This window comes from Petaurus breviceps, unplaced genomic scaffold, assembly GCF_028583685.1.
Source record: "Petaurus breviceps papuanus isolate PSGF00001 unplaced genomic scaffold, PetGlider_PUasm1.0 90769, whole genome shotgun sequence".
Lineage (NCBI taxonomy): Eukaryota > Metazoa > Chordata > Mammalia > Diprotodontia > Petauridae > Petaurus > Petaurus breviceps.
The window spans coordinates 8,793,010-8,803,995 of NW_027187341.1; the positions used below are offsets into that span (position 1 = coordinate 8,793,010).

The following is a 10,986-nucleotide window of genomic DNA, read 5'->3' on the forward strand; positions in this document are numbered from 1 at the left end:
GGCTAAAATATCACATACATCCTGGGTGCCCAAATTCCATTGCAGTGTTCACTATACAAGTCAAGTTTTCTTAGTAGCTTCAACATGGGATCCAGTTATTGGTCTCTATTGTCTCATGAATCTCTTAAATAATCACCCTCTCTGATGCTACATTTTCTTGGTTCCAAATGAATCTTACATGATGCTGGTAATTTTTGCGTCTATTCCCCTGTACACTAACTTCCCTAAGTAGAAGTATCTGGGGACAATGTGTGTGAGGCAAAGAGACTGAGTGATTCTGAGCCTCTCCCCATTGATGGCAAAATTTGTTAGCACACCTATGTAGGAGTGTTCTTGTATGGAGAAACTATATAAGATGGCCTTTCAGAGGAATCTGGTTCTGTGTTTCTGACCATTTGTTCTGATACTGAGCTAGTTGGAGAGTACAGATATAATGTCGTACCACTGGGTTCTCTCCCTACCTCCCCATTCATAGACTCACTGTTAGAATGTGTTTATGTTATGGGCCATTTTGGCAGTATAGTGCAGCCTAAGAACTCTGAGGAATGATCTTTTTAGCTGCATAAAATACAATGCATTGAATTATGTGGAAATAAATTATTTCAAAATTCTAATTTCCTTTTTTTTTTTTTGGTCATGGACCCATTTGGCATTTTGGTGAAGTCTATAGGCTTTCTTCAGATAATATTCTCAATTGCATAAAAAGGACTACAATGGTCAAAAAATAACTTAAAAATAAACAAGTTCATGGATACCAGTTAAAGAACCTTTTCCTTTCAAAAAGAACCAAACCCACCATCATTTAATTTTGCCTATTTCAAAGCCATTAAGCTTCCTGTTGGTCTTCCCAATAAATACAGGCTTTTGTATCCATAAATGACTTCAATTGACACTTCATGTAGAACAGAAATGACTTCTATATTTGGAACTTAGCACATAAAAAAATCTGCCATGTCAAATGGTCAGCTCAGCAGAGTTGTCCAAGATTTTATTTTATCACACTGCATTCTCAGGAGGTTGTCCTGCCAGAATCCAATTACTATCATTCTAGGACAGTAGAGGCAGTATTTCCTCTGATGAAACTTATCCAGGCTTTAGTATATAGTTTTAGGAGTTACTATGGTCAAGATAATTCATTTGTGGGCAATCTTCTGATGTGACCCTTTGAACATGATTTACCTGGTCCTTTTTGTTTCCAAGTAATGATTATAGCACTGAGGATTTTTTTCCTTTAGCAGGAACAAAGAGTAAGCTATGATTAGGATTAACAATAAGTATATTGAGGTTCTGAGCTTATAAAAAAATGTCACTTAATACCTAAATTATGTTTACCATGAACATGTAACCTTGGTGGTCACATAATTCAAACTGAGATCAAAATTAGGAAATGCTACTTACCAGACTCAGCAAATATGGGAGGAGACCCAATGTCAACACATGGAGACTTTTCTAACTCATATCTTTGTTTCTGCTGATTCTTCCCTAAACTTATCCAACTTATTCATAACTCTATCTTCTCTACTTCATGTAACATATTGTTCACTTAATTCAAACCAATCAGCCTTTGCTTTTTCCAGTCCTTGAAAAGTCTTGCTCCTACTTCTCAACATATGTAAATCCTTATTTGTACTATTTTACTTCATCCCTACATGTCCCCAATTTTATTATGTTCAAGTGACAAACATATATTCAATTGTCATATGTTTATTCCAAATTTTCAACCTTAGTAAGACTTTCCATAGCTCAGTTACTCAAGAATTGATTGTCTAGGACCCAAACATTGTGCTAAGCACTGGGGATCCACAGACAGGCTTAAGTCAGAGAAAGCAACAGAAAGCAATTGTCTAGTACATGAAAGGGTCTTTCAAATTATAGATGGCCCCTAAGTATGTTGAGTCCAGTAAGCTTTTGGCATAATGGCAGATGACATTCTTCTCCAATCAGTTTTTAGAGCATCTGCAGGACTTTTCTTATTCAACTCACAAGATCTAGATAAAACCATAGATCCACAAACCCAAACAACTCTTCACATAGCAAAAGAATTCTGCCTCCTCTGTAGAGGGGTTGTAGAACCTACCAGGCTTTACTCAACCCTCTAAGCCCAGTAAACCCAAAGCAGTGGCTAGGTGGGTAACTGATAAGAGCCAGGCCTCTTACCTTATGATTTTCTTCTGTTCTACATCTTTGAATAAAGAGGAGATAGTCACCACTGATAGATTCTTTCTCTGGGTAGCTATTATATATTCACATTTGTCTATTTTTTTTCCTTCTCACCTTAACAATGATTGCCCTTTCTCTGTTCCAGTCATTCATCTGGCACTTATTAAGCAAGTTCTGAGGAGAGAAAGACAAAAGACAGTTCCAGCTCTCAGTGACTTCCTAGTCTAAAAGGAGAGGACAATACAAAACAACTATGTACAATCAAGGTATATAGAGAATCAATTGTAGATAACCAACAAAGGAACCTTCTACTATGCTGTGATAGCTCTTCAGAACTCCTCAAAAAGATAATAGAGGTAGACTTAAATGAAATATAATGCCAAAATCCCTAAACACATAGTAAAATCATATACATAAGATTTCCAGAAAGAGTAAGGAGAAAATGTTTCCCTCATAATCATCAGTCCCCAGATCCATCACCTCCCATAGTTCAAAAAAAGTGATGCACTGGCATGAAGAGGGAAAACAAAGAGCCAGGAACTGGGCCACAGTTCTCGTCTCATCTGGGCCCACAAGATGACAAAACTGTTAAACAATGAAAAGTCTCTGACAATTTTTTTTTTCTTGAGTGGAAACTAACTACTTAAAATGGTGACATGTATAGTTGATTGAGGCTTTGTTCTAGAGAGTAAAAGAACTAAACATGACTTAATAGAAAGAGCACAGAATTTTGGATCAGTGCCTAAAGCTCACATTGAAGCTTAGCCATTTAGTAAATGAATTATGTTGATCAAGAGATTTCAGCTCATTGGTACCTGAGGAAACTCAGTGGAGTGAATATAGTGGTGAATTTGCAATAAGAGAGACCTGAGTTCACATTCTCTATCATATTTGTACTAGCTGTGTGACCCAAGAAAAATTGCTTAACCTCCTTTTGCCTCAGTTTTGTCATCTGTAAAATAGTCTTGGATTAGATTTCCTTTATGGTTTGCTCAAGCATTAAATCTATGATCTATAAGGTCCTTTTGAAGTATAAAATCTTATGATTCCACAATGGAGTCATTTAAGGTTTGGGCAAGTATAACAGGAGTTCATAAAACTTCCCCTAATGGGAGTTTTTTGGTATAGTATTTAGTTCCTAGGAGTAGGGGCTAGAGTATTATTAAACAAAAATAAAAGCTGGTTATTTGAAAAGACTAAAAATCAATAAACCTTTAGCCAACCCGATTAAAAGGAAAAAGGAAGAAAATCAAATTACCAAAATGAAAACTAAACAAGGTAGATTCACAATTAAGGAATGAAAGAAAAAGAATTACTAGAACCTAAATACAATTCTATACCAGCAAAACTGAGAATCAGAGATATAGAATATTTTCTATAAAAAGATAAATACCTAAATTAACACAAAGTAAAATAGAACTTTGTTCAATATTAGAACATGAAATTGAATTTGCTGTAAGGAATTCCTGAAAGAGAAAGTACACAAAACTTTTTCCAAATGGATAAGGATTTTAATTCTCTCAGATATTTTAATGAAAAAAATAATACTTGTATGAGATAAATTATTCCTAAAAATTGAAATAGAAGTTATTGCATCAAAATTCTTTATATGAGACAAATGTAATTCTAACACTTAAATTAAGGAAGATTTAATAGAAAAATGGATATAGATAGATAAAGATAGTTAGAAAGACACAGATACAGACATATATAGATATAGAGTCATGCAGTTAGTAAAAATATGAGAGGGAATGTGAACTCAGATTTTTCTTACTACACATACAAGCATACATACATGTATATATGTATGTATGTATATGTGTATATATGTATGTGTTGCTATATCTAAGCCTGAGAGTAGTACTATTATTAAATTACTACCAGAAACCTGGCATTCATTACCATCAGTCTCATAAGTTTGACATTCCGCTAAGTGCTGCCAGTGAAGGGCTCAACTTTTAGAGCTCTTTAAGATATGAAATGATTTAACAATGCTACCTAGAAGTTTGGAGGATAGGGGAGTTATAAAAATGAAGCCAGCAGCACAAGATCATACAATGTTTATTAAAGAACTCATAGAGTGATGTAGCTCCCAACACAAACAAAGGGTTTTGCAATTGGTTCCGGAAATAATGTCCATTTTACGCATGATTCCATCTCAATCACCTATCTGACCTCCTTGAACATCACATAATCCCATGGCATGGAACTTCTTCCTCAAAGGTAATTGCCCTATATTCATGGGACACATCACATAGTTTTTCCAATGGATATACTACTCCATCCATTGAGTGAACAGTAAATACAACAATCTTAGGGAATGGTGGGTCTGATTTCTTTAGCAGCTCTCTTAGGTGCCTGTAATGCCAAGCAAAGGCAGATTCCCAAGGTTCAAAATACCAGCATAGCTACTCTCCATTTTATTCAGTGACAAACTAAGAACAGAGAAAATCAAAATATAGCATAATTCAAAATACAGCATTCACCAAGTGTAATTCAATCAAGTACTACTCCACCCCTGGACATTACTTCATTTAAGCAATCACAAAGTCCCTCTTCTAAATATTACTCCACCCCTAGACAGTACATTCATTTAGTCAATCACAAAGCCCCTCTTCTCAAATGGAGATTAGTTTCCAATCATTAGTAAAGTACATTCATTGGTTCAATCACAAAGCACAAAAAAGTCAAAAGTTCCCCACCCTTGGATCGCAACTGAATCTACCCCAGAGTTACAACAAGCTTAAGCACAGCATTTAATACCCAAAGAGAGGGCTTTTCTTCATCCTGACCTGAGGCAAGTTCTCAGCAATCTTTGTTCCTGGGGAGACAAAGCTTAGCAAGGCCACAAGATACATTGCCAGTGTCTTCATTAATTCATTCTCTGTCTTCAGAACAGTCCTAGGACCCCTGAAAACATTAGTAAAACCCTCTTCCAGGATTTCTGTAAGCATACAACAAGAAAATCCTTCTTCAGGGCTTCTGAACCAACAACAAGCTTTAAGGGCCTCTGCAACAACAGCACTGGCCTTCACCAGTGGGCACAATTCACTCTCTGTCTGCAGAACAGTCTCAGGAGCTCTGAACCAAGAGCAAGATTCCAGAACTTCTGCAACAACAGGACTATCTTTCACTAGTGGACAAATCTGGCAAAACAACATCAAAACAGACAGACAAAGTACCAGCATGACAGCTATGTCTCCTCAGTTCTTGGCAACTCTGTGTGGCAGCTCTCAAAAGTCCTGGGCAATTCAAACTGGCCCTCAGCAATCCTCTCCATCTCTTTCTGCCTCCAAGATGCTGCTTCCAAAAAATTCTTCTCCCTCTCTCTTTGCTTGTGTCTCTCTAAATTTATGTCACCAGCTCCTCCCAGTTCAGCATTCTCTTTTCACATCAACAAGTCCATGCCACAAGTGGGATTCACAAGCTCTGGGTTTTAACACTATCAATCCTAAAACCAAGCTAATACAGGGGGATCTTGAAATTCCATTACTATTACAGTGCCTTATGTCTTTATGCTGTAATGTATACTTTGTCACTCTGCTATTATGAATTCCTTGGATAATGGAGACTTAGTTCCCAGAATCAGAATAAATTTTACAGTCTGGCATCATCTTAGCCAAAGCGAAAAGAGTAGAGTCATTGGCAACAAAGCAGGATGAAAATAGTAATGCTGCAACTTTCCCATGGATTTAGCCAATTCTTGTTCCAGATCAACTTGAAACTTAAAAGCTCCAGAAATATTTCTAGTATCACCTGTTCCAGCACCATGTTGTTTTAATGTTTCCATGAATGCCCCACACAGTCAAGGATGACAACTCATCCCTAGGTAGTGATTGCTAAACCAGACAGACACCTGCTTTTTAGTAACAAGAGAATCTGTGTAGTCAACTTTCATTGGGAATATGTGTGCTCTCCAGGACATGGTTTTAAAGATTTGGTAAGCATGATCCCTTTTTATTTCTCACCAATTATTTTATCAAAGAAAATTCTTTAGGAAACCATTCTGGTCTTCTCTCCTGCTGTTAGGATTAATCATAGAAGGATTAATTGGAGTTTGAGCAACTTCTTTCTTCACAGCCTGCATTTCCTGCACATTCTCTTGAAACTCTAAACTGTCCTTAGCAAAGACATTGCTGGTTTTTTGGTTCATCTGAGTCACTAGGAAGGGGCATTTACTGGTAGTTCCCTGACTCCTAGTACAGGATAGGTGACCAGATGGACATTCACCAGTGGTCTGCTGAGAATTGTCAGCATGCTGTACCACAGGTTTCAAAGGTTTTGCCCAGGGGCAGCTAGGAAAACAGTAAATAGAGCACTGGCCCTGGAGTCAGGAGGACCTGAGTTCAAATCTGGCTTCAGTAACTTAACAATTACTAGGCATTTGACATTGGGCAAGTTGCTTAGCCCCAATTACCCTCCAAAAAGAAAAAAAAAGAAAGTTTTTGCCCTTCTCCTTTGCTGGAGGTATTTCTCTTACTTGCTGGAAATGAGTTTGTGAAGTGGTCATAGCCTGAGAAGTGTGTTTGCATCCAACTTCTATCATTTTAGCAGCAATTCTGAAAATATAAAGCAGAGATTTGCCAGCCTTCTGGAGAAAAGTCTGGGTGGGTACTTTTGAAAAGAATGGGCAGTGTTGAGTGATGGTCTCCCTTTTGGGGGGAAGGATAGGATCTAGAATGGTGTCTGAGAAAGTGGTAGCTGCAGGCCTGTTGATCATAGGATTAAGTCACTATTCTGGTTTCTGATTCAAGAAGGTCAGATTTTTTCTCTAAAACAACTTCTTACCATTCCAATAAAATTTTATTTGAATTTTTCTTTTTCTTTTCTTATTTACAAGATTTCATTTTTGTATTTTTCAGGTTTCTTTTTTAATTTCTAGTTTTTATGAATTGTATGGTAAGATCACAAATTCTTTCCCTTTATATTGTTAAAATAAGACTTTTTTCATTGAGGATGGTGTTACTGTAGGTAAAATTTGATATTAATCTATTTTTAAGTGATTTTTATGTAGCTCATGATAATTACTCATATATGTTATCTAATAATGGTTATTAATGGGAAAACCATTACTGTTTCTGTTTTGTGTATCCTCTCCATCTGATTACTCCATTAATTATATTGGGTTTTGTTGTTGTTGATGTTATTGTTCTAAAAAAATGGCTTTCATATATTTCTGTTTTTTTTTATATTTATTTATGACTCACTGCACCCTAGCCCTTAATATATATTTGAAAAGGTACTGTGTGACACTGGAGAATACTGTTTATTTTTTATATTGCCTTTCAGTAGATCTCATCATATTTCAAGTATATTTATCTTTAGTCTGTTTAGTTCTATAGTTCCTTTTGTTTATCATTGTATTAGAATTATCTAGCTCAACAAGAAAGTAAAGTGCCCTCTGCTTATCTATATCATTTCACAATTCCTCTTTCTCCTTTAAGAACTTAAATGAAATATCATTTGATCTACATATCATTAATAGTAATGTGCCACTCTGTATCATTTAATCATATTTCAGTTTTCCTCATTTACTTCTTTCAATATTAAAAGTATTAAATGTTGGGGCAGCTAGGTAGCAGAGTGAATAGAGCACTGGCCATGGAGTCAGGAGGACCTGAGTTCAAATCCGGCACACTTAACACAAAAAAACTATCCATGTGTCCTTGGGCAAAGCACTTAACTCCAATTGTCCTACCTTCCCACCTCCAAAGAGAAAAGGTATATATTTTGTCTAGTCTTCTTAAGAATAAAAATTAGAATGTAATTCATGATTTAAATTAATTGTATTTGTATAGGACAGATATATCAGCCAAAACTTACTACTATAGGTCAAACACTTCATTTATCATTTTTAAAAAAGGTCCATCCCTTCTATCTTCTAGGATGTTTGTTTTGCTTTTTGTAACTCTTGGTCATTTTTTCCCAAAGTTGGCAAAAACATTGATTCCGTTTTATCAATCTCTCTTTCAATTCTGTATTTCTCAGTTCCAGATATATCTTTGTTCTTCTCGGGAGCTACTGTTATGAAGGGACTACATTTGTTGTTTAGAAAAAAATATATTCTCTTCTTTGTCTTGTTTTTTTTCCTCCTTTGACAACCCTGATTTTGACCTAATTTTGAACTTTTTATTTTCTTTTACGTCTTTTATTTCTGTTTATATCCATTTCGGGGCTTTGTATTATTGTTCCATTGTTTCTGGTGGTCTGCTACTGTTCATAATTTTGTTTTATTTTACATTGAGTCTTTACATGATAAAATTCTTCATGGAATAATGATCATTCCCTCTGTTATGCCTCTTTCTAGATTGCTTGCTCATTATTTCTTCTCTCATTATATCTATTGCTGGTTTATTTCTTTTGATGTTTGGATTGCACCCATCTTTTCTCTAAAGGCCTTTTTGTGTGTTGTGTTTATATTCTATTATACAACTTTTAAATATCTCATTTCACCTATTATTGTCTGTCTTGAGAACATCTTGACTGAGAACCTTCAGTGACATTCCTATTTTTTAGTGACTCCTTATAAAGAACGAACTTCAAGGAGAGATAACGTTAGGTAGCTTTATCACCCTTTCAGCCTCTCTTAAAATAAGTCCTAATATTTGTATTTATATCCCTGTGTTCTTCCCCACAGTTGCTTTATTTTTTTTCCAATGTGGGGCTGAATGAGTTTACTTTTCCTTTTTCCTTCACACACAAATGATTTGGACATGTTTAGTTTATGATCTCTGAAAAATAGTTGGAGATGTAAGAGAAGATATTATCAGAGAAGAAGTTTGAGCAGAATAAGTAGATGTAAGAATCAGTGTAGAGATGACAATCTAATCCATGGGAGAGATATTGAGATCGCTCAGTGAAAGGGTACAGAGGAAGAAGAGGAAATGGTCCAATACAGACCCCTGAAGGATACCTATAATTACAGGGCATGATCCGGATGAAAATTCAATAAAGGAAACTGAGAAGGCATGATCAGACAAGAAGGGTGAAAACCAGGAGAGTGGTGACCTCCAAAAGCCTGAAGAGAAGAGAATAGGAAGTAGAGAAGGGTTTGTAAGGGATGAAGAACGGAGTGAGAGAAGAGGAAGCAGAGGCACATATTGGAGCTAGCTTTTTCCAATATTTTAGCCACAAAGTACAGAAGAGATATTGTGTGATAGTGGGAATGGAAGAATCAAGTAAGGGTTTATTCAGCACGAGCAAGACATAAACATGTTTGTAGAAGCATGAGCATTTTCAAAGGAAGAGAGATTACTGAATAATAAAGAGGGAGAATCTGGAAGTTGTAATGAGGAGAAAAGAATATTTCATCTCCTCTTGAACAACTGAGTGAAGGTACAGGCAGTGCTGAAAAGGTTACCCAAACAGATTGTGTCATTAGGTGGGAGCTACCTTTGAATAAGAAAGAGCTAGTAGATGGAGTGAGTGGGAGAGGAAAAGCTAAAGGATGAAGTGTAGTTTGTTGTCTATAGAATGTACACTACACTAGGAACAGTGGAAGGGCTGGGTAGTGTTTTGTTGAAACTTTGGGGTGGAAAGGTTGAGGGGGATGGAACTAAAGAATCATGTAAAGGAAGGTAAAGAATTAGGTTTGGAAGATGATCTACAAGGCTTCACAATCATTAGGATATGAAGGCTATGAACAGGTTTAAAAATATCAATCAGTAAGTGGAAGCTGCCACTCTTTTCTAACAGTGCAACATGAGATGGGAGGGACCCAGTCAAATGGACAGATAACAGGCCCTGCTTCACTACTAGTCTTCTCTCTGATGGGTGGATATTAGTCAGAGAAAAGATGCAGTTGGAGATAGGAGGATAAATCTGCATAGCCAGAGAAAGAAGTCTCGTTATCCATGAACTTTCCTCTTACTTTGCAGGACAGACAAGAGGTGGATGGATTGAACTTAGAAGTAGGCTTCTCTTATTTGCTCCATAGTTTCTCCCCAGTTGGGAGACTGAGCTAGCAACAGTAAGTGGAAGTCGCCTTGTACTGGCACAGACAGAAGTTGTGGCCTTTGTAAATTGCGAAGTTCTTTGGTCAAATAGATGATACACAACTTGGGCACTTGCCACTGACCTTTGGGGGACATGGTGTAGTCAGAAGAAGATGAAGACTTAAGGCACATGGTCATAGAAAATCTTAGCTGCTCAAGATACAACTGGAAGTAGGTGTTATCATTATCCTCAGTTTACAATTCAGGAAATTGAGGCATGTGGAGGTTATGTGACTTGGCCTGCCTCATTCAGCTAGTAAGTGTTTGAGGCTGGATTTGAATTCAGGACTTCCTGTCTCTAGGCCCAAAACTTTATTCTCTAGCCACATAGCTTCTCCAAAAATTTTGAGTATAATTACTACTTTCAAGTGTTTACGATTTCTAATCAGACACAAATAATAAGAAAACCTCAGCAATTATCAAACAAACAGCAGAAAATTGCAGCTCCTCTACCCCATGTATTCTAAAGCTGATTGTGGCAATTTCAAAATTCAGCTTTCTTTTAATGTTCTTTTCATTAACTTTAGTCATTTTGTATATTGTTCTACTGGCTGAGCTTACTTCACTCACTGTATATCAGTTCATACAGATTTTTTCAAGATTTTTTTCCCCCTGAAATCTTCATAGCTGTCATTTCTTACTGCACAGCAGTATTCTAAAACATTCACCTATCCTAGTATGTTAAGTCATTCCTTCATTAATGAGTACCTTCTTTGTTCTCAGTTCACTGATATCATAAATGACTACTATTCATATTTTAGTCTATGTGGAACCTTCCTTTTTCTCCTTCCTTCCTTCCTTCCTTCCTTCCTTCCTTCCTTCCTTCCTTCCT

General features: G+C 36.4%; 1 pseudogene; it reads right to left on the bottom strand.

Moving 5' to 3' along the window:
• Nucleotides 1-4,029: 4,029 nt before the first annotated feature.
• Nucleotides 4,030-6,880, bottom strand: LOC138146715 (5-aminolevulinate synthase, non-specific, mitochondrial pseudogene; annotated as a pseudogene).
• Nucleotides 6,881-10,986: the final 4,106 nt, after the last annotated feature.